At 34.8% G+C, this 21332-nt stretch overlaps 1 protein-coding gene across 1 annotated transcript in view; it reads left to right on the forward strand.

The window, feature by feature from the left end:
• The window catches only part of MDGA2 (MAM domain containing glycosylphosphatidylinositol anchor 2), an 802844-nt gene that overhangs the window by 612845 nt on the left and 168667 nt on the right, over positions 1-21332 (forward strand). The window lies entirely within an intron of this gene.

A 21332-nucleotide genomic window follows, 5' to 3' on the forward strand; every position in this document is an offset into this window, starting at 1 on the left:
GGAAATTATTGTTTTTCTTTTTTTTAAATTACACAAGATTTATTGGTGTATTTCTTATATTTGTATTATATAAGTATACTTTATGTACTATGAAATTAATTTCATAAACTAGAACATTTTATTTTAATAAAAGCTATCCTTTAAATGGTTTCATCTCAAAGCACTGGTAATATCTTTTAGTAAAATGAGTATATTTTAAAATACATTTTCTTGAAAATTAGTTGGAGAAGATATATGCTGCACTGAATGTCACTTTTATTATTAAAGCTTCATTATATATATGCACACTTGTTGTACCTACAATACAGATTAATAGGAGAAAATCAAATGTAATTTCATATATACAGGGAATCCATATAACATGGAAATTCCAGAGACAGTCAGGCAAAATAAGGTACCTATGTCATTCAGAATTAAGTGGGTAGGGGGCGCCTGGGTGGCTCAGTCGTTAAGTGTCTGCCTTCGGCTCAGGTCATGATCCCAGAGTCCTGGGATCGAGTCCCACATCGGGCTCCCTGCTCCGCGGGGGGCCTGCTTCTCCTTCTCCCACTCCCCCTGCTTGTGTTCCCTCTCTCGCTGTGTCTCTCTCTCTCAAACAAATAAATAAAATCTTTAAAAAAAAAAAAAGTGAGTAGGGATCTGGGACTTCAAAGAGAAGGAATGCAATCACAGGAAGATGAAAAAGAGTAAATGTTTGGTAAGCAAATGTTTGTTAGGTTACTGGGAAACAATAGGACATAGAGGACTTTGATCGTTTAAACAAGCCTTGCTAGGTTCTTCCCTGTCTATCCTAGCCTAGTTTATAGCATAATGTAGTTATCTATGGTGATAGCTCTCTTCCTGGAGCAGGTTCTCTATCTAAATTCCTTGTGGGGGAGGTAAAGTGTTTTTCCTGAATCTGCTAGGTTTGGATTGTTTTTTAACTCAAAATAATCTTCATGCCAAAGTGGCCCGTCTTGGGGTGGTCTGCCCTTGGCAGCTACAAGATCATGGACCTTATAAAGAAAAGAAAGTTAAATACAGATCAGAATGTACTGGAACATCTATGCTTATTATTGTTAGACAACTTACTGAGTAATTTAGTATTGAGATATATAGAATGACTGTATTGAGTGACTATAACTACTTTTTGGATTTTTTTATTTATTTTTTTTTAAAGATTTTATTTATTTATTTGACAGAGAGAGAGACAGCGAGAGCAGGAACACAAGCAGGGGGAGTGGGAGAGGGAGAAGCAGGCTTCCCGCAGAGCAGGGAGCCCGATGTGGGACTCGATCCCAGGACCCTGGGATCATGACCTGAGCCGAAGGCAGACGCCTAACGACTGAGCCACCCAGGCGCCCCTGGATTTTTTTAAACAGCAAAATTGCTCTGAAAATAACAGTGTGACTAGAGATTAAAGCTAATACAAGAGACAAGGTAACTACTGATAAAAAAAAGAAACAAGGGAGCAATTTGCCTTCACAGGGGAAGATATTAAAGGCTATCCAAAGGAATTTATAAGTGAATGGACAAGAATTTTCACTTATTAGCAGAACAACAAAAGGGCTTCCAGCTCAGTAACCTACTTACCCAGATGCATTTCCTATTTTCCATATTTATTCAGTCTATCCTTTCTCAGCCTTATAGACAAGATAATTCGGTGGTGAGTCTTTAGCTAGGTTCCTACTCCTCCCTTCTTCTGTTCCCATCAATTTCTCAACTGCTTTTCACTCTTCAAGTCCTGGCTATGTCCCACCTCTTTAGAAAGTCTCTTGGTACTTGAGAAGGGCCCTCCTTGATAGTCTTTTGGACATGTGTTTAATCTGCTCAAGACAATTTAGAACTCAAAGTAAAACGTTGTTTTGAACATATACTTCAGATGATATACTGTTTTCAAAAGCATTGGTTATTATTTCATCATTGCCTTCCTCAAAACTCACTTGTCAAATTGATAGATTCTTGATTACTGACCCATTTCAAGGGTCTCTATACTTGGGAAAAGTTTAACGCTAAAGCTCTACTTGGAAAGAAATTATTGACTCTTATTATCTTCTCACTGGAAAAATTTGTAATATACTCCACTAGAATGCAGGTTGGGAAAAGCTTTTAAGTTTACTAAGAATATAATATTTAAGCATTTATTTTTCATATTTTAACCTTAATGATTATTGAATAAAACTTGGCATTTATTATACAGTGTTCTTTTATTTGAATTAAATGGCTATGCTTTTTTTGTTGTTTGCAGCAGTTATTAGAAATATAAATCACCTGAATCTAAGGTAATGTTAATATTATGAAAACATTAATATTTATGCTATTTTCTCCCATCCTACCTTTCCCCTCCCTAAGGTAGTTAAGATCTCTTCTTTGGAAAGAAGAAACAATAGTTTTATAAGGTGGTGTACAATTTAAACTGTCGAAATTCTACTTCAAGTCAATATGTCCTATAAATATCTTACCTCATTTCCCAGTGGATTTAATGAGGAATTATAATGGAGCTGCCCTGAAAACTGATTTGTTTTAACATTTTATTTTTATATTACTCCTGAATATTTGAAAATTGAACTTCCCAAGTGGGTATGTTATTCTGCAGAAAGCCTTTTTAGAATGAATTTACTTTAGCTGAACTGCTCCTGCCCTCCCAGGCAATCAGCTTGCTCCCTGTTTTCTCACTCTTCCAGAGAAGATAGCAGAGTAGATAACCATCTAAGGAAATTGTCAGAGAAAACTGAAACCCTCTCTTTCTAAATAGCTTCTCAGTGTAGAACACAGATGTGATGTCTTTATTGAGCAATGGAGTACAGATTATCTGGAAAGGGGATAGGTTTATCCAGTATATAAATCATGTAAAGAAACTAAATTCATGGTTTTTTTTTTCCTTGTTGCATCTCTGGTTCTCTCTTGATGTAGATACAAACATAGTTTAATATTTAGAAAAATTTATCCATTAAAAGTTTTGTATTCAGTGTCTATACAAAGAAGCGGGATGGGGACCAGCCAGTTTTAGTAGAATGATTAAAAGTAGTCCAAATTTAACCCAACCAAATCTTGTGTTAATTGACATTGTCAGTTAAGTACTTAGGCCCACCCCTGTAGAAATAGATTCAAGTGAATGATTACAGCATTTCCATAACACTGAAAAGATATTTTTCCTTGAAAAATCTTTAGATCTGTGATTAAATTAAATGCATTTTGAATGAAGAAAATTTATGCTGTCTCTTTTCCCAGGAGCTTGTCCTCACCTCCTCCCTTTCTCACTTTATGGAAGTATATTATCTAAGAGAGGTGAACATAAACACATATATAAGCATATATGTGTGACCATAAAAATTCTGTGACTCTTTTATCTTTTTTAGTTAAAAGGGGATTTACTTCTCATCCAAAAATAAGTATATTCTTCCCAAATATAGAATTTAGACATTTTCTAAATACCATGCTCTTCTCCCATGAAAACAAAAAGGTAATAATAATCCATTAAAATAAATCATGCATAGAAGTTTACAATAATATACCCCATGAACATGCCTGTGACTTTATCAATTTATCTTAAATAATGTACCACCAATAAAATGCTTAGTGCACAGGAAAATATAAAGTAGGCAGAAGACATGGGTCTCTGGTTAAGAAAAAAATGCATAAGCATTTCAGAAGCGAGATAACAATGTTAGAAGTTGAATGTCAAAAGGCATTTCATTCATTGTACATAAAACCAATCACGAAGTGAGAAAGGATAGGCCAGTATTAAGAGAGAAAGGCGTGACTTACTGTCCCTTCATTAGAAGACCCACATTTAAGCAGTATTTAATACACCTGCAAACAAATGGAATTCATATAGAAGCTTAGATTATGTATTGTTAACAATTTTTATTTTTAGTGGTTATCAATTGTTTGATCCAGTATCAGAGTTTGATATTTAATTCCACCCCAGATTTTTTTGTCTTGGCATGCATTATATTATTTGGGGTTCTACTGTATTATGTTAATAGCTTTTAACCTAGTAGTAAACTCCTTTACTGTATAACCTACTGGAGGGTCTTCTTAGGTTCAATTATATTCAAACTCACGGGACTACCATAGGCACATATGGTATCGAATTCACTCTACAGATATAAGATTGGAACCACAGCTTGTCAGCATGTCCTCTCACTCCCCGCTCCTGGGGACACTTGAAAATTCTGAAAGCATGTTTGGTTGTCATGACTGGAGAAGGTGAGATGCTCTTGGCATCTAGCGCATGGAAGCCAGGGATGCTGCTAAATGTCCCAAGGCATAGGACAAACTCCCAACAAAGAAGTATTCTGCCCAAAATGTAATAATTTGTTGTATGTGGGGGTTATCCTATTAATTTTAGGATTTTTAGAGGCATTCCTGGCCTCTAATCTTGACACGCCACTAGCACACCTCTTTTCATGTCATAACAACAACAAAAAATGTCTTCAAACATTGCCAAGTGTCCCCTGATGGGCCAAATTACCCCGGGTTAAGGCCTACTACCTACATAATGGTTCATATATATAAGGAGAGAAGAGCTGTATAATTTGGGGATGAGAACTCTGGCAGAATCCTCTGCCCCACAAGAACCAATGTCTCTTGTAACAAACCTATAGATAAAACTTCCAGTGCCTAAAGTTACAAAGAGTCACTGCACTAAGCTCAAAGCTGTGGCATCCTATTAGATAGGATTCCTCTGTTCCTATTCTTTTTAATCCAGAAGCAATTTAATACAGAAATGTTGCCTAAAACCATAGTTGACATTCTTCTTTTGTCAAGTTACCAGGGAAGCAGAGCAGAACTTTAAAAGAAGGTCAGGGGTGCCTGGGTGGCTCAGTTGGTTAAGCGACTGCCTTCGGCTCAGGTCATGATCCTGGAGTCCCGGGATCGAGTCCCGCATCGGGCTCCCTGCTCGGCAGGGAGTCTGCTTCTCCCTCTGACCCTCCCCCATCTCTTGCTCGCTCTATCTCATTCTCTCTCTCAAATAAATAAATGAAATCTTAAAAAAATAAAATAAAATAAAAGAAGGTCAGATTCTCATGCAGCAGGGAAAAGGGTTTTGTCATCTTTTGAAATGCATCTCCTATTCATCTGCCATGTTAAACTTCCTTAGTAATTCTTTTGCTTTAGTACTTTTCTTTGTTTGACCATAATAATTACAGTTGTGTGTATTGAGCAAGTATATTTCCAACATACCTTACTTTTATTTATTTTTTATTTTATTTTTTTTTATTGGACTCCTCTTCTGTGGACTGCTGTGACTATATTCTTTCTTTGTAAGTTTTTGGCTTTGTATCTGGGTTTGGGAAGGAGTAGCTATACTTCATGATGTTCCATCAGATCATTTGATCTCTTGAATTCCTTTCTTCTGGCAAATGAGGATTTCCTTGAAGCCTTAAAGATTCTAGTAGGAAAAAGCAAAAGTTGTTCAAAAAGAAACTTTGAGACTTAAGCTGACCGTGCATTGAGAAATTGAAAGAAATTCTCTCTATCTCACACTTTATTAGACTTATTTTAAATGGGGAAATTACTCTTTCTTCTTAATTCCAAACTATTTTCAAAGAGAAAGAAGTCAAATACTTTTCTTGAAAATTAGTGAATATGTGCATTTTGTTCTTTAGTACTGTTTTTCAATGAATGGAATAAAATGTTTTCCTTGAGAAAGATTGTTATGTAGCTTGAGTAATTTTTTTTCAATTAAAGAAGAGTTTAACTTTAAAAAAAAATAATCAAGTGTGGAAATATTAAAAATTAAGCAGGAATTGAAAAATGCTTAAGAAAAATGAGATGCAGTTTCTTAGCATTTTAACTAGTTGCATTGAAATGCATGAAATGGCCGGGGTGCCTGGGTGACTCCTTCTGTTAAGCAGCCAGCAGACTTGATTTCAGCTCAGGTCTTGATCTCAGGGTCCTGGGATTGAGTCCCCCCTTAGGGCTCTGCATGAAGCAGGGAGTCTGCTTATCTGTCTGAGGATTTCTCTCCCTCTTCTTCTGCCCCTCCGCCCACCACTCAGGCACACTCTCTGTCTCTGTCTCTCTTTCTCAAATAAATAAATCTAAAAAAGAATGAGATAGCCGAATTATTCTGATGTTCCTTCAGTTATTCTTAGTTTCACTGTGTCTGTAAGTGTCAACATTTTTTCCAGTGATTCTAATATTTGAAGATAAAGGTTCTTAAGCACAAGCTAAATGCTTTGTGTACAACATAGAATGATAAATACTTTTTTGCTGAATTAAAAGATTTAAGTAATCTGAGTATGTGAAGTTTTCACTGTAAGTACTGATTTGAAACCCTAAGGAATAAGGCACAAATGTATGTAAATATTTAGAGAGATATAAATGTGTATGATGCATGCCCGTCTGCCTATGTATCTACCTTTCTATCCATCCATCCATCAATCCATCTGTCTGTCTCAGTGTTGGCTTCATGCAAACTGCATGTTTATTGAGTGAACACTCATTCTTATTAATGCATTTTTCTTCTTTGCCTTTTATGATGCCATATGTGCTAGCTCTGTTTTTACTTTCCACTCGTGTCTTTTTTGTTTGTTTGTTTGCTTTAGAGAGAGTGCGCGAGCAGGGGGGAGAGCAGAAGGAGAGGGAGAGAGAGAATCTTAAGCAGGCTCCACACTCAGCATGGAGCCCAACACGCAACTCTTATGTCACAACCCTGAGTTCATGATCTGAGCCAAATCGAGAGTCAAATGCTTAACCGACTGAGCCACACAGGTGCTCCACCACTTATATCTTTATTTCTATTTATTCTTCCTTTCTCCAAATCAGGTTTTGTTCCTATTGTTCCATTGTTCTCTTACTATACACCCCATTGCTTGGCAATATAAGGACTTAAACTATGACTCTGTGCAGACTTCCCTGCATTTGTATCTGAGGCATTCATCCAGCTTCTGTGAACTTCAACTTAGTTTCCTGATTTATTCTAAAATCTAATGTAACCAAAATTAAATGTGTAGTGATTCCTTAATTATTTTTTTTCTTCTCTTGAGTTCCCTGCCCCTCTTAAGAAATCTCTCTCCTCTCTGTTATCAGAGTCCTCATTCTATCTTCTTTCTTTCCCAATATGTATTTGAAAGTCAGGATATTGGATTCTGAAATTAGAAACCTGGTTTAAATTCCAGCTTTGCTACTTTAACTATAATTTCTCTCAGTGTTTATTTTCCATATCTCCCATGATTGAGATTTATTTTCATCCATTATATTACACATATCTCTGAGAACTGAATTCAATGATGCCAAAAAGTGTTTAGCCTAGTGTTGACACATAGATAATACTTCCTAATCATTAGCTCTTAGTTTTCACAACCTTCTCAGAATCCACTCCTGCCTCTCCAGTCCCACTGTCATTTTCAAAGCCAGATCCTTTCATGTCCTGCAAGAAATTCCTACTATTTTTCCCACTGCTGATCTTCCCTTTCCTCCTCAGAACACTGATGTCAGATGAACATTCTTTTATGAGCAGGAACACTTTCAGTTGCAAGTGACAGAAAATTCTTATCTGATTATTATGGACAAGAAACTGTAGTAGATTCCAGGAACTTAAACATTAACATCTTCTCAACCATCAGCTTGAGTTTCTCTTTGTCTGCTTTATATTAGTGGTTCTCATTATTTCTAGGTACACCTGGAGAAAAAAAAAAAAAAGTGTTCTTTTTTGCCTCTCATCCAAGGATTAACTCCAGTGGGATATGATTCACTTGGCTTAGGTAGCTATTCTCTTTAACAAAGGCATGACTGCAAGCATTCATTATTTCCTCTTTGTTTAGAAATTCTACATAACTACTCATTATCCATGATTCAAATTTCAGACTCCTAGATTGGCAAACAGGACCCTCCACCCTTCTCTGAGATCATATAACGTATTCCAGTCAAGGTGAACAGTTCATTATCCAATGCACTTTTGAATTTAGTACTTTTTGTAATTTTATTTTTTTCCCTCATGAATATGCTTAAAGTCACCTCTTCTGAACCCATTCTTTACCATTTTTAAGGCAACAGTTAAATGCCATTTCTCTCATAAAATTTCTCTCTGAAAACTCCAATTATGTCTAATCTTTTTATCCTCTAAATTGACACCTTTTTTCTGGACTTAGCAATTTCAGCATTTACTCCTAAATTATATATATATGAGATATCTATATATATCTGTATCTATCTAAATATAGAGATATAGATATATTTTCTTTTCTTTTTTTCTCTCCCCCTCATGAGAGAATGTAAGTTTTTCATTTCATGAGTCATAACTGCATCTTCCAAAAGGACCTAGATCAGTAAATGCATAAACTAATGAATTATTTGAAATATGTACTTCTGGCTTTGGTCATGTTTTCAGCTGCTGTTTTGTTAATGAAGATATAACACTACATCACAGTTTTTACCCTAAATGAATATGGCTACACTTCTAGAGGAGAAATAGACTATAAATTGTAGGATAGATTCTGATTCTGCACTGGATCTAATTCTAGCTCTTTTTAATGTGTGACTAACTCTGTCTCTACCACCAATTTCCTTATGCATATGAAGAATTTAGTACGATGATCTCTAAGTAACAAGTGTCCAATTCATAATTAATGCATATATCACAGAGAACACATAGTAGCCACTTCAGGAATCTCCTAGAAACTGCTTATTTGAATTAAAAAGATGCACGATGATATTTCATAGCAACAAGTTCCCAGTGTTAAAATGTCTGTTCTAAGTGAAAGATGAGTAAAAAATAAAAAAGATAACCTGAAGACAAGTAGCACATTAATTATATCTGCTTTACACCCATTGCATCTAGAGAAAATACATTTGAAATCACGGAAAAAGCATTCTTAGTACAGGTAATGACAAGATTTTTGTGCCGTGAGTTAAAATTTTTAAAGTTTATTAAACATATTGTCCTTGTGAATTTTATGTGAATCTTTCCTTTGCTTGGTTTATGATTAACTTCAGTTTAGAATAGCAATGATCAGTAGGTACAATACTGAATCCATATACTGGTCCAGATATCATGCATACAGATATGTGTCATTTTCCAGTTACTTATTTTTAAAGGCTGTGGATCTGCTATCTTATTAAGGATACTGCTGTTTGGTTCCTTCTTTAGGAAAAAAATCATAAGAATACTTGCTCAAACAACTTAAATTATTTTATTTTTGTTTGTATATCTGTTTCTATGTAGATATCCTTTGCAGCTTATCTGTAAAGAAAATAAATTTTACAAAGCAATGGAAAGATATGGTAGCTTGGAAATTAAGACTTTTCTCTCAAACACCATTTCATCTCAAATGCCTAATTTAAAAATGAGATCGCCTGTTTGCTTTAGCAAGAAGCTTTTTCAGAAAAGTTTCTGAGCCTTTTTTCTTCAGAGCAATCTGTTAAAAAGTTCTTCTTCCAGTGTGTGAATATATTAGACCAGCTCGTTTGGGTTAGAAAACTCAATTTGTTCAGCATACACATTAGTATTTATCTGGAGTTGAAAAATATTTTAATTGAAATGGCCATTTTGACCTTGAACAATATTAAAAGTAGCATTTAATAAATGATGTGACAGTCCCACAGTATGTGTTTTGGCTCCGTTCAGAAGTCTTGGGAAAACATGATTATTTTCTGAGGCAGCTTTTGAACATTCTTACCTTCAGAAGATCTCTCTTCCTCTCTCCCTCTCACCTTCTCCCTCCCTTTGTATACATACATATATACATACATAATTTTAGGGAGTTATAATTTGAGTCTCTTACTCCTTCTTTGAAAATGGAACACACCTTGTCACTCATCTGTTTTCAGCAATCAGATTGGTTTTCTCTAGAATTCTACATGAGAAATTCTTGATCTTTTCCCTTTTTCATAGTGCTGAAGATGAACACCATGCCATCCCATGCTATGGAGTACACTTGATCTCAAATTACAGCTTAACCATAAGTCTTGGGTTTTTACATTGATGTCTAAATAAACCAATGTTTCTTAAGAATCATATCTAACCTTAACCCCCAACCCTAGGCTCATCTAATATTTTTATATTTCATTAATTCATTTATAGAATTGCTTACAAATAATGTGTTTATTTTTGTGATTGTTAGAGAGGTTTCCATAAATGAAAAAAAAATAAATTTGGCAATCTGTATATGTATATTCTTTTGTTTACACTCAATCTCAAGATAGTGCCTTAAAATTTCAGGTTTCGGGTTGAGTGGGGGCCTGAAATCTTGAGCTCAATCTGTCCATAAAATTCAAATAAAGTTTCTACATTCATTTATACTAAAACTAATAGGAACAGAAATGCATATTATTTCCCTTTTAGCAATAGTAATGCTATGTAAATTCAGTTTAGATATGATACAGGTTTTCTAAAGTGTTCTTTTACCATGTAAATAATAATTTTACTTCATTTTTCCATAAAAATGTTGATTGTTACAAATGCCTTTCCACATTTTTTTTAAAGATTTCATTTATTTATTTGACAGAGAGAGAGACAGCGAGAGAGGGAACACAAGCAGGGGGAGTGGGAGAGGGAGAAGCAGGCTTCCCGCTGAGCGGGGAGCCGGATGCGGGGCTTGATCCCAGGACCCCGGGATCATGACCTGAGCTGAAGGCAGATGCTAACGACTGAGCCACCCAGGCGCCCTGGCCTTTCCACATTGTTAAAACAACATTAACAACATAACAACATACGGTGAACAGACTTAAAAAGTAAAGCCAAATTACAAAAGAACATCTACTTGTAGTGTATTTTTTATGCCTCACCATGATTGTTTTGTATACTTTCTTATTTTTTTTCTAATTTGGTCAAAATAATGACTATTTTTCCTGCATTATAAACTCAAAATATTGGCATTGCTTTGATTCTTGACATAGTTATGTTTAATTTATTGCTAAATGCTTCATTCTTTTCCAAGGTAATGAAACTATTTCTCTCTCTCTCTCTCTCGTGTGAATCTGGCCATACCACCTGAAAACAGTGTTTATAATCTTTTATTTCTCTGCATTCCTTTCTTTACTTCAGTCCCTTGCTTGACGCTAGTTTCTGCATTAGCATCGTGGTTTTAAGCTATAGCTCCAAATGATCTCCGTAGTTTGACCTACCTCCTCGCACTGCTGTGATTTGTGCTACCAACCCTGTGATGGTGGTTTAGATGGGCCTTTGTCCTTTCTTCCCACTTTTTACCACTGAGGGTCAGTTGTTCTAGAGAGCCTTTCTTTTCTCTCTCTCTCTCTCTCTCTCTCTTTTTTTTTTTGGAAATGCATTATATTCAAGTGTCAGTATATTTTAGTTTGTACAGCATCACTAAGTCTATAAAACTGCTGAAAGTATGTGTGTGTATATTATAGCATACTTTTTTGAACCAAAAGATGTAGACAAAGCTTGAATAGTTGGTGTAGTGTTATAATGTATGAAATACTGATCTGTTCATGAAATTTAACTACACTGAATAAGACCTTCTGGGCTTATGCATTGCAAGTACTTTTTTTCTTTTTTGTTTCAATTTTTAATTTAAATTCTAGTTAGTTAAGATATAGTGTTAACTTTTTTTCTTAAACAATTGCTTTTTGTTGTTGTTGCTGCTCGGTGGGGTGCCACATTTACTTATTTATTTTCACTCTAATCATTATTCAAATGGGAAAGCTTTAATTAATTCTGTCAATAAATATTTACTGATAGTCTACCAATTTTTGTGCTAGCATAAGGGAAATTCAAATAAGAAAGAAAAATAGGGGACGCCTGGGTGGTTCAGTTGTTAAGTGTATGCCTTCGGCTCAGGTCATGATCCCAGGGTCCTGGGATCGAGACCTGCATCGGGCTCCCTGCTCATTGGGAAACCTGCTTCTCCCTCTCCCACCCCCCTCCCCGCCCCGCTTGTGTTCCCTCTCTCGCTGTGTCTCTCTCTGTCAAATAAATAAATAAAATCTTTAAAAATAAGAAAGAAAAATAGTCTGTATGCTAGATATGATGTGGAACCAGACAAAAACTTTCAACATGAGTGACCCAACACATACTACATGAGCATAGAAGAAACGGTGGTGGTATCTAATTATGCTTTGCCTTGAGAGTGTGTGTGTTAGGTACGTAGTTTTACATTTGAGTTCAGCAATATTGACAGATATGGATGTGAATGTGTACAAAGATTTTCCCTAATCTTCTCACTTCGTTTTGATTCTCTCAACTTAAACTTCTTTATAAAATGGCTTGAGCCCTACAATTAACTATGAGAACTTTGTAGCCTGTCTCCCTAATATTCCTGAAGGGTCCTTGATTCTCCTTTGAATCTCTCACTCTGAATTTTTCCTGTGTGCTCAATATCCACTCCACTGTCATTCCTCCCTTAGCAAATTTTAATTTTCCCCACATATAATTTCATTGAGTGGACACAGTCTCTTTTTATAATTTCCCCAAAGCAGCCAGTATTAATCTAAGGCTGAGAGGCTGAGAGGCAGAACAGATAACTAAATATTTCCAGAAACTGGGGAAGGGGGTAGATTAGAGATGGAGATACTGAGAATGAACTGTCAGTGTCTCCAGATAACTATCATTAGCATTTCTGTCCGGTAGGTTTAGATCTTTCCTTAATTCCCCTTTGGTGAGATCTTCACGTTCTAACCCTGAGCCACTGAACGAAAACACAACTGATATATATCATACTTAACGATGTATAGTAATTTACTTCTTTTCATGGTAATGATCTCTTATTTAGACTGCCCTGTCACAATCGGAAAGACTAGTAAAAGTGTTTCTTTTAAAGGGAAAAGAAAGCCAATTATCCCAGCAAAAGTATATGATGTTTCCCAGGATCTATCAATCTAGCCTTCAAAACTACATTTTTTTTTTTTACTTTCCTTCTCTGTGTGGTGTGTCAATACTTGTTTTTGTGTGTACTGGTGTGTGTTCATCCGCATATATTTGTGTGTGTGTGTGTGTGTGTGTGTGTCTGCAGGAATACATGTCAAAGATAAAGTAGGCAGAGTACATTCGGGAAAGAACAGAGAATAGTAAATGCCACAAGTATTGAGTCTAAATTCAACAGTGATAAAAAGGGTAATAACCAAAACCGAAGGCGACATTTTTCTTGGGTGGCCTCTTAAACAGCTTGACATCATGTCAAGCTCCTATTTTGCACAATGTTTTAAAGGTCGTTAAGAGCAATATTCAGATCTAAAGGAACACAAAATGGTAATGCTAATTCACTTATGTAGAATCCTTCCCTTAAACTTGAGAGCATCTACCCCACATTCCAGAACAAGTAGACACAGATTGTCTCTCTAATAAGTGAGAACAAAAGAAGATTTTTAAAGTTTTATTTTTCAACATTATGTGGAACTTTAACACCGTTTTCTTAAGAAATCATCAATCTTGTCTTTTCTTTTTTCCCTGAATGTGGAAGATTGCATGTATGTATATAAATGTTTAAGCTCTGATTTTAGGGTCTGGTTAAATCCTGTGTCATGTTTTTCTCTGGTTTCTTTACTTTCTCTCTTTTTGTTTTGGTATCTCTTTTTTTTTTTTTAAGATTTTTTTTTTATTATTTTTATTCATGAGAGACAGAGCGAGAGAGAAAGGCAGAGGGAGAAGCAGGCTCCCAAGGAGCAGGGAGCCCGATGTGGGACTCGATCCCAGGACCCTGAGATCATGACCTGAGCCGAAGGCAGACGCTTAACCATCTGAGCCACCCAGGCGCCCAGTGTGTTGGTATCTCTTTCATACATAGTTGGACAGAATATAGAAGATATTTTACTACCATTTATATATTTTTCCTCCTTGATTTAAAATACTGATTAGTGGAATATTTTAAATTTCTCACTCAAAAACAATGCAAAAAATATTCATATAACTTCATTATATATAACTGGATCTAAATTTTATTCCTTTTCTTTATGTGAGCATAGATTAATTCTTTATGACCCTTTGGGTAGAGTTCTTTAATGGAACTAGATTTCCCTAACTAGATCTAAAATAAAACCTGTCTCTATGGGCAGCAAGAGAGCATGAAGCCAGGAAATGTTTTCCTTTGATAAGCTTGAAAAGTCAATTTCAAGGATAAAGTACCTTGATAAAAGTGAATCAGACTAGATAAACACAAATGGAAAACAGGAGAAATAGAGACATAAATAGATATGTGGTTTCTTCTACTTCTCCTAAATAAGTAAGGCGGTTAGATGTAAAATGCAGGTGTTTTGCAAGATGAAAACACTAAAAAAGAGACAAAAAAGGATAGAATGTGGACGAAAATAATAAGTAGTACAAATGGGAAAGATAACAATATTTTAAGCAAGCGTTTCAGAGACATTTATCTGTGAGTTATGTAAAATTTCAATAATTGTCTCTTAATTTTGAACCTATCCTGGGTCTATTAACAAAGATGTCAGAAGTTTAGATTCTTACTTTGGTTTCTTTAATTTTTCAATTAGAAGCATATAATTACAGGAAAATTAATTATGGTAAAGTTTCATTTAAAAAGTACTCGTGCTGGGGCGCCTGAGTGGCTCAGTTGTTAAGCTTCTGCCTTCGGCTCAGGTCATGATCCCAGGGTCCTGGGACGGAGTCCCACATCGGGCTCCCTGCTCAGCGGGAAGCCTGCTTCTCCCTCTCCCACTTCCCCTGCTTGTGTTCCCTCTCTTACTGTCTCTCTTTCTCTGTCAAAATAAATAAATAAAATCTTTAAAAAAAGAAGAAAAGGTCCTCATGCTGGCAATAGTTTCTAAGAATTTTTGTGGTAAGACATTTTTCAGAGCTCCAAAAGCCCAGTTCAAGTTGCATCATTGCAGACTCCGAATTACTAGAGTAATAATGAGAGTTTCAGGCTCTACTTCTTTTTCCAATGGAAATTTTAAAAGATATTCAGAGTGAGTCACTGAAATGCATACAATCACAACTTCTCTAGTGCATTTATTTTAATTTCATATTTAGAAAATTTTTAATCAAATGATAATCTATGTTGACTATACAAAGTGAAATGTAAAGAATGAACTTTGAATGATAGAGAAATTAACTCACGCCCTGTGCACCCTGAAAATCTGACAGATTTAAGGATGATACATAATGATGGATTCTATATTACTTAAGAAAATATCTGAGATATTATTAATAATATAATTTGGACTGTATGTTTATAAAAAGACTTTCTATTGTTCTTCAGAGCAATCCTGTGAGGAACACACACCTCACTTTTATTTTTTTGTAATGACTAGGGAATTGTGAACTAGAGAAAATAAATGTTTTAACTGAATTGTCAAATGTAAGCAATTGAAAGAGATGGAATCCAAAAGACATTTTTCAGACTCTTTCCACTATATCCCATGCTGACAAGATACTTTTAAAATATATAATTAAAGTTATGAAAACTTTTAAAAGTTTTAAATGGATTTCTGTCAACATCCTACTAGCAATGTTGTGTCTCCAAAAAACAAACCAACACGCAGGGCCATTTAATGTTTTACTGGTGCAACGTTAGTGGTTAGTCTGTGAGACTCCTTTTTCTCCTTTGTCATCTTTCATCTCCACACTACTTAATTTTCAAAAAAATCCTGGTTTCTTAGGTTTCTGTAATTCTGCATTTTGAGAGTTCATTCTTTTCCCTGTTTTATGAGTATCTTCTCAGATTCCTCATCCCTGAAGCATACGCTATATATTTTTTTTTCACTTCCCACATCTTGAGTTCAGACCCTCCTTGCCTCTTGCCTACCTTTGCTTTAGTCCTGCTTTCAATTTCTGGGATTCCAAAATCTTGGGGTCCCACGTTCCTCATTGCCTCATAAATTAATTACAACCTTTTAACCTGGGTTTTAGGCCCTATGCTGTTTGCCTCAAGCTTCTCAGCTATTACTTTTCTACACATACTTCTCATCATGGACAACTCCATTTTCTTGGCTCCGTTTTCATGCTTCCATCCATTTCTCTTGTTAGTCCTTGTTTGATTTATATCTCTCCTTTGCTCTTTTACCTACTAGAATACCTGACAAAATACATGCCAACTCCTTCAAAATACTGTACCAATCCTCCCCACTGAAATACAGTCTCCTGACTCTAAACCCAAGTTAACAATGAAAATAACATCAGTAATAATAGAAACCAGCATTTGTGGAATACTCACTTTATGCTAAGCACTGTAGTAAATGACATTTTTGCATTATTTGACTTAGTCTTTAAATCACTCTCCAACTGTACATCATGTATTTTTATATTTGGTTGTGTGTTTGTTTGAGCCCATTATGTCACTTTTCTAACCTAGAAACTGTAAGCATATTAAAGCTTGCTAAAGGTAAAGTCATGATTGATTCATCTTTGTTCTTTCTGCTATAGACATTTCAGTGTTAGGCACTAAATTGGTATTTGAAAAAATTATATAAAATGATTAAATTTTATAATAAATCAATGTACAATACCCACCCTGAGAATTCAGGCTCTGAAGTGTATGTTTGAACTGATTTATAATTTGCATCATGAATGTTGATTCAATTGAACATTTTAATGACAAGTCAATTAATTTTATGTAGTTCCTTGTTCTCACAAACAGCTATATTCACCTTATTGAGAAGCGATTTTCAGGAGATTTTTAATGAATTTTTTATTTTTCACAACTTTACTTTTATATTTTTTTCTCTGACCTTATCATCCTACACAATTAATTTAACACAGTCAGTCATGTACACACGGAGATTAAAGAAAACATCAGTATTTTAATGTTAAAAGCAAACAAATGTGCAAATGACTAAAAAGCTAATGATAATAAAATTCAAGAAAGTGCTGATGAAAATAGCATATAGTAGGAACTCCTGGGTGGCTCAGTCAGTTAAGCGTCTGCCTTTGACTCAGGTCATGATCCCAGGGTCCTGTGACCGGGTCCTGCGTCAGGCTCCCTGCTCAGCGGGCAGCCTGCTTCTCCCTCTCCCACTCCCCCTGCTTGTGCACCCTCTCCCTCTCTCTGACAAATAAATAATATATGTGTGCGTGTGTGTGTGTGTGTGTGTGTGTATAAAAGAAAATAGCATATAATCAACTGAGAAAATTGGCAAAGATGGAACTGAGAATTTTATGTTATTTCATTGTTTCTACTTTTAAATGATCTGCAAAACATATCGCATTTAGAAAAGCAGCAAATTATAATTAACTGCAGTTTACCCCAGGATTAAATTGTCATTGTTAAAACTAGTAAATGTTATTATTATCTTAACAGAATTCAGTTATGTGATGTTGATATTCTTTACTCTTTTTCAGAACCCTAATGTCGATTTTTATCATTGTTATATAGTATTAAAAATATACTGTTGGGGCACCTGGGTGGCTCAATCAGTTAAGTGTCTGCCTTTGGCTCAGGTCATGATCCTGGGATCTTGGGATCAAGCCCCACGTCTGGCTCCCTGCTCAGTTAGGAGTCTGCTTCTCCCTCTCCTTCTGCCCATACCCTCCCACCACCACCCACCCCCCGCCCCACCCATGCACTCTCTCAAATAGAATTTTTTAAAAATCTTAAAAAAATACACTATTAAAACATACTTGCATATAGCAGAGGCAACTTATTTTAAATATCATGCATTTTCAAACCAATGATTATTGTCAACATGACATTAAAGAAATTTTTAAAATTATGCTGGTGCAGAACTAATGGACTCTACATATGTAGCTAGTGGATACTGAGAAAAATTCCTCTCTAGATCTCCCAATACACTGCTTTGAAACGTTTTGATGGAATAGTCTGTGGGGCAGATATAATATGTAGGTTCAATAGAACCACCTAATAAAACTTGCTACTCCCTTCTCAACATAAAAACAGAACACAGATTTATTAAGTTACCCTCTAAAAGTTCATTTACAAGGCAATATTTAAATTTCAGAATATATGTCCTCAAAGAAATAATATAATGAATGGTATGGACATTCTTCAGGCAGTCTACAGATAAATGTAATGTTCATGTATCATAGCAAGGACAATGTTATTTCAAAGTCATAGTTCTAACTTTATGTTATTTGGAAAGTAAATGCTTTTTTTTTTTCCCCTGAGCACCAATTCTGGAATAGTTTAAACTTTTCTTCTTCTTTTTTTTTTTTTTTTTGGCATGTTTCTATCTTCTTTCTGATTACCTTTGTCTAGCTCCAAAGTCCTTTTGCCTTATGATGCTAAAAAATTATCTACTACCTTTATCTTCCAAAATAAATTTCCAATCACCAACTTCAAATACTCTCTTGAAATAAACAAAATGTAAATTATAAATTAATAAAATAAAACTCAACTTTCTTAGTGTAAATGGACATTAGTAAGAAATAAATCTGATCAAATTGATTCATATGTCCATGACTTATATTCTTTTAATTATAATGAAACACCTTCATTTCAAAACACCAAGCTTAATTAACACAATATTTAGGTGGTGAAAAAAAGGAAGTTAAGCATTCTAAGCATTGAGTGAGTTAAGTAAAGACAATTCTATACAATTCTTTATATTCAATGACTAGAAAAATTTTAATTTTGCATTATATTCATGCCATAAGGAATATACCCCTACTCATCCTCACCTAATTTTCAAAGTACTGTGGGCAGCAAAACTGGATTATTAAGATGTAGTTATGAATTGAGGTAATTAGTTCCACAATTTGCAGATTTAAAGAAAAAATTGATTTGTTTACAGAAATATGTCAGAGAGGCGAATTCTGCACTTATTTTAACTAAATAGGTGCTTCAGCATTCCATCTCAGATTGTATACAGTTAGCTTTAATGTCTAGAAATTTATATTATTTTTTGTATCTAATTTAATTTCCTTCCTAAGAAGATTTCAAAAGCTTATTTGATTAACCTATTTCTTTAGATCTCTTCAAAAAGCATATCTGGTGCATCTGCTATGCTAGCGAATGGACTAAGTGCTGAGAATACAAAGGTTATTAAAGTCTAATTCCTATCCTTAAAAATTTCCAGTCTGGCTGGGTGGTTGGAAACAGTCATGGGTCATTTGCATTCTGGTCTGTAAGGGGAAGGATTCTACAGGGACTTGATCATTAATGGAGAACTTTAATAGAGATTCAGTCTTGCCTAGTAGAAGGAGGGAATCAGAAATCTTCCTTAAGGTGAAGTCTAAGGTGAGTTTTGAGAAGGATGTCCAGGACTTAGTTGGTTGGGAAGGGTGGAAAGGGCAGAGAAACCAGCATGAGCAAGGCTCAGAAAACTAGACACAGCATGTTGTATATGAGCGACAGGAGACAGACTCAGTATTGCAAGAGTGAAAAATGAAGACAGAAGAGGCACAGCAGTGGCTAGAGAGATATGCAGGGATCAAGTCATGGTATGCTCCCTCTTGTGGCTTAGCTAAAGGGTTAACTGTCTCTTACTACTGCTGTCCTCTCCCTGGGAGACTGAATTCAGAATGCTCACCCACACCTGATCGAATTCAGTAAGTATGTCCAACAGGGAAAATTAAGTGCACAGCTTACCAGGAAAAAATAGAATCACAATTTAATGTTGTACAAATAATGCTATTCATTTGTATCACATTTATCATAGCAAAACAATTCTGAAGTCCTAATCACCATGGGTCTTTTTTTTCTTTAACTTGATAATATTGATAGAACTTAAAATGTCTGCTCATATGTACTTAGCTGGAGAAAAGTATATATTGATTAGATGTTAAAGATTGGGAAGCAACAGGCCAGGGAGGCCAGTTAACAAGTCAAAAGATTCCATAATTACCAAAGGAGGCAGAAAAGATTCAGGTAATGTGATCTGAAAGGTACTGTATTTGTGTTTTTTCTAATAGTGATCTTAAGAAAAACCACAGCATATTAAAATAACCAACTTTATTAGAACATCTAATTTTATTTGAACATTTCCATAATATGTTATTGCTCCAATGCTTATTCAAGAGAATAATCTAATACGTAAGTTAAAAAATGGTTGTAAGTGGCAACTCTATTTATTTATGTTAATGTAAACTGATCTGTAGGGCTGTGTTCTATAATATTCTATTTTATTTATCTATTAAATGAATGTTACATTAAATTGCATTGCCTGATTAAATAAACTTAACCTGGTGATATTTGCTAGGAAGTTTGAGTTACGAGTTGGGTAATGGGAATATTTTCTTACAGTTCCATGTTATTAGATTAAAAATAGAAAGATGTAGATACTAGTTTAATTTGCTGAATCAGATTTAATGATTAAAGAGCTAAAATGTGCTGAGGGAGAAATAAACCTGTGAATTAATACTTAATTAGTATCTTAGATGTTTTTAAGTAATATAAATATTATTGCAAAAAAGAATCAAGACACTTTATTGAGGGCACTGTGAGGTCGGATAGCATGATGTACAATTATCATTATGGAGTGTTTTAATTTTTAAAAACTCCTTCAGGTATATTATTTTATTTTATCCTTACTTCCAGAGAAGATATTTTATAGATAATGACATTGTAGCTTGAGAGGTTAAGTGACTAAACTAAATCACACACCTAATTAGTGGCAGAACTGGGGCCAGAATTTCTAGTCCAGTATCATTTTTTACATCATGCTGCCAAATTCTGTATAAGATTTAAATATGTAAATCTGTACTGGGCATAAATGTAAAAGTCATCATGCTTTTTAACTGTAGAGCCCAAAGGATATGATAGGATGAGTACACTCAGATCAGTTCTAGGAATTGGAGACTGATTAGCAAGGTGGTGCAGGGTCTATTTGAAGTCAAAAACTTACTTCCACATGCTGGGTATAGTGGAGAGTTATCATTATCTAGCTGCTTGCATGAGTCAAATACAAGAAAAAATAACAATTAGACATTGGCAAATTTCTCCAACACTACCTGTTAGGAATTTTCTGATCCACCTTTAGCTTTAAATTTTTTATTTACGCTATGTTTTTGTATATGAATAGGTCTCATAATCATTCTGTCCTTCATATATATCCAGAGTGCCTCTGAATTGTTTTTGTTCCTCTAATATACATGTGTCTAAAACATAGGTCCTTTATAATGTATGTTTAGAATGAGACCTCAATACATTTATTCATTATGGGATATTCAAGGCATGATTATACAGTAGTTGTTTAACATTTGCCATTTTATGCTAAGTAAACTTGAAATTTGAATTGTAGACACAAATAAAGGTCCCAAATAAAACAAACATATTTGAAAATTGGATGCTTTCCAAAATAATTCTCATCATGTTACAATTCACCCTGTGCTTTTTTTATTTCCTTAGATTATAATTGGAAATGAATATAATTGAATATTTTTAGAATTTGATTCACCTAAACTTGATATAATTCCAGCAGAGAAAACAACTCACAGTGTTGAAATCAGCATCACTTACACAATAGGCAAAACAATCTGGTATATATTTATATCAGTTAAAGTTTAAACACAATCAACAAGATAATTGAGGAGCAAC

This window comes from Neomonachus schauinslandi, chromosome 9 (assembly GCF_002201575.2).
Source record: "Neomonachus schauinslandi chromosome 9, ASM220157v2, whole genome shotgun sequence".
NCBI lineage: Eukaryota > Metazoa > Chordata > Mammalia > Carnivora > Phocidae > Neomonachus > Neomonachus schauinslandi.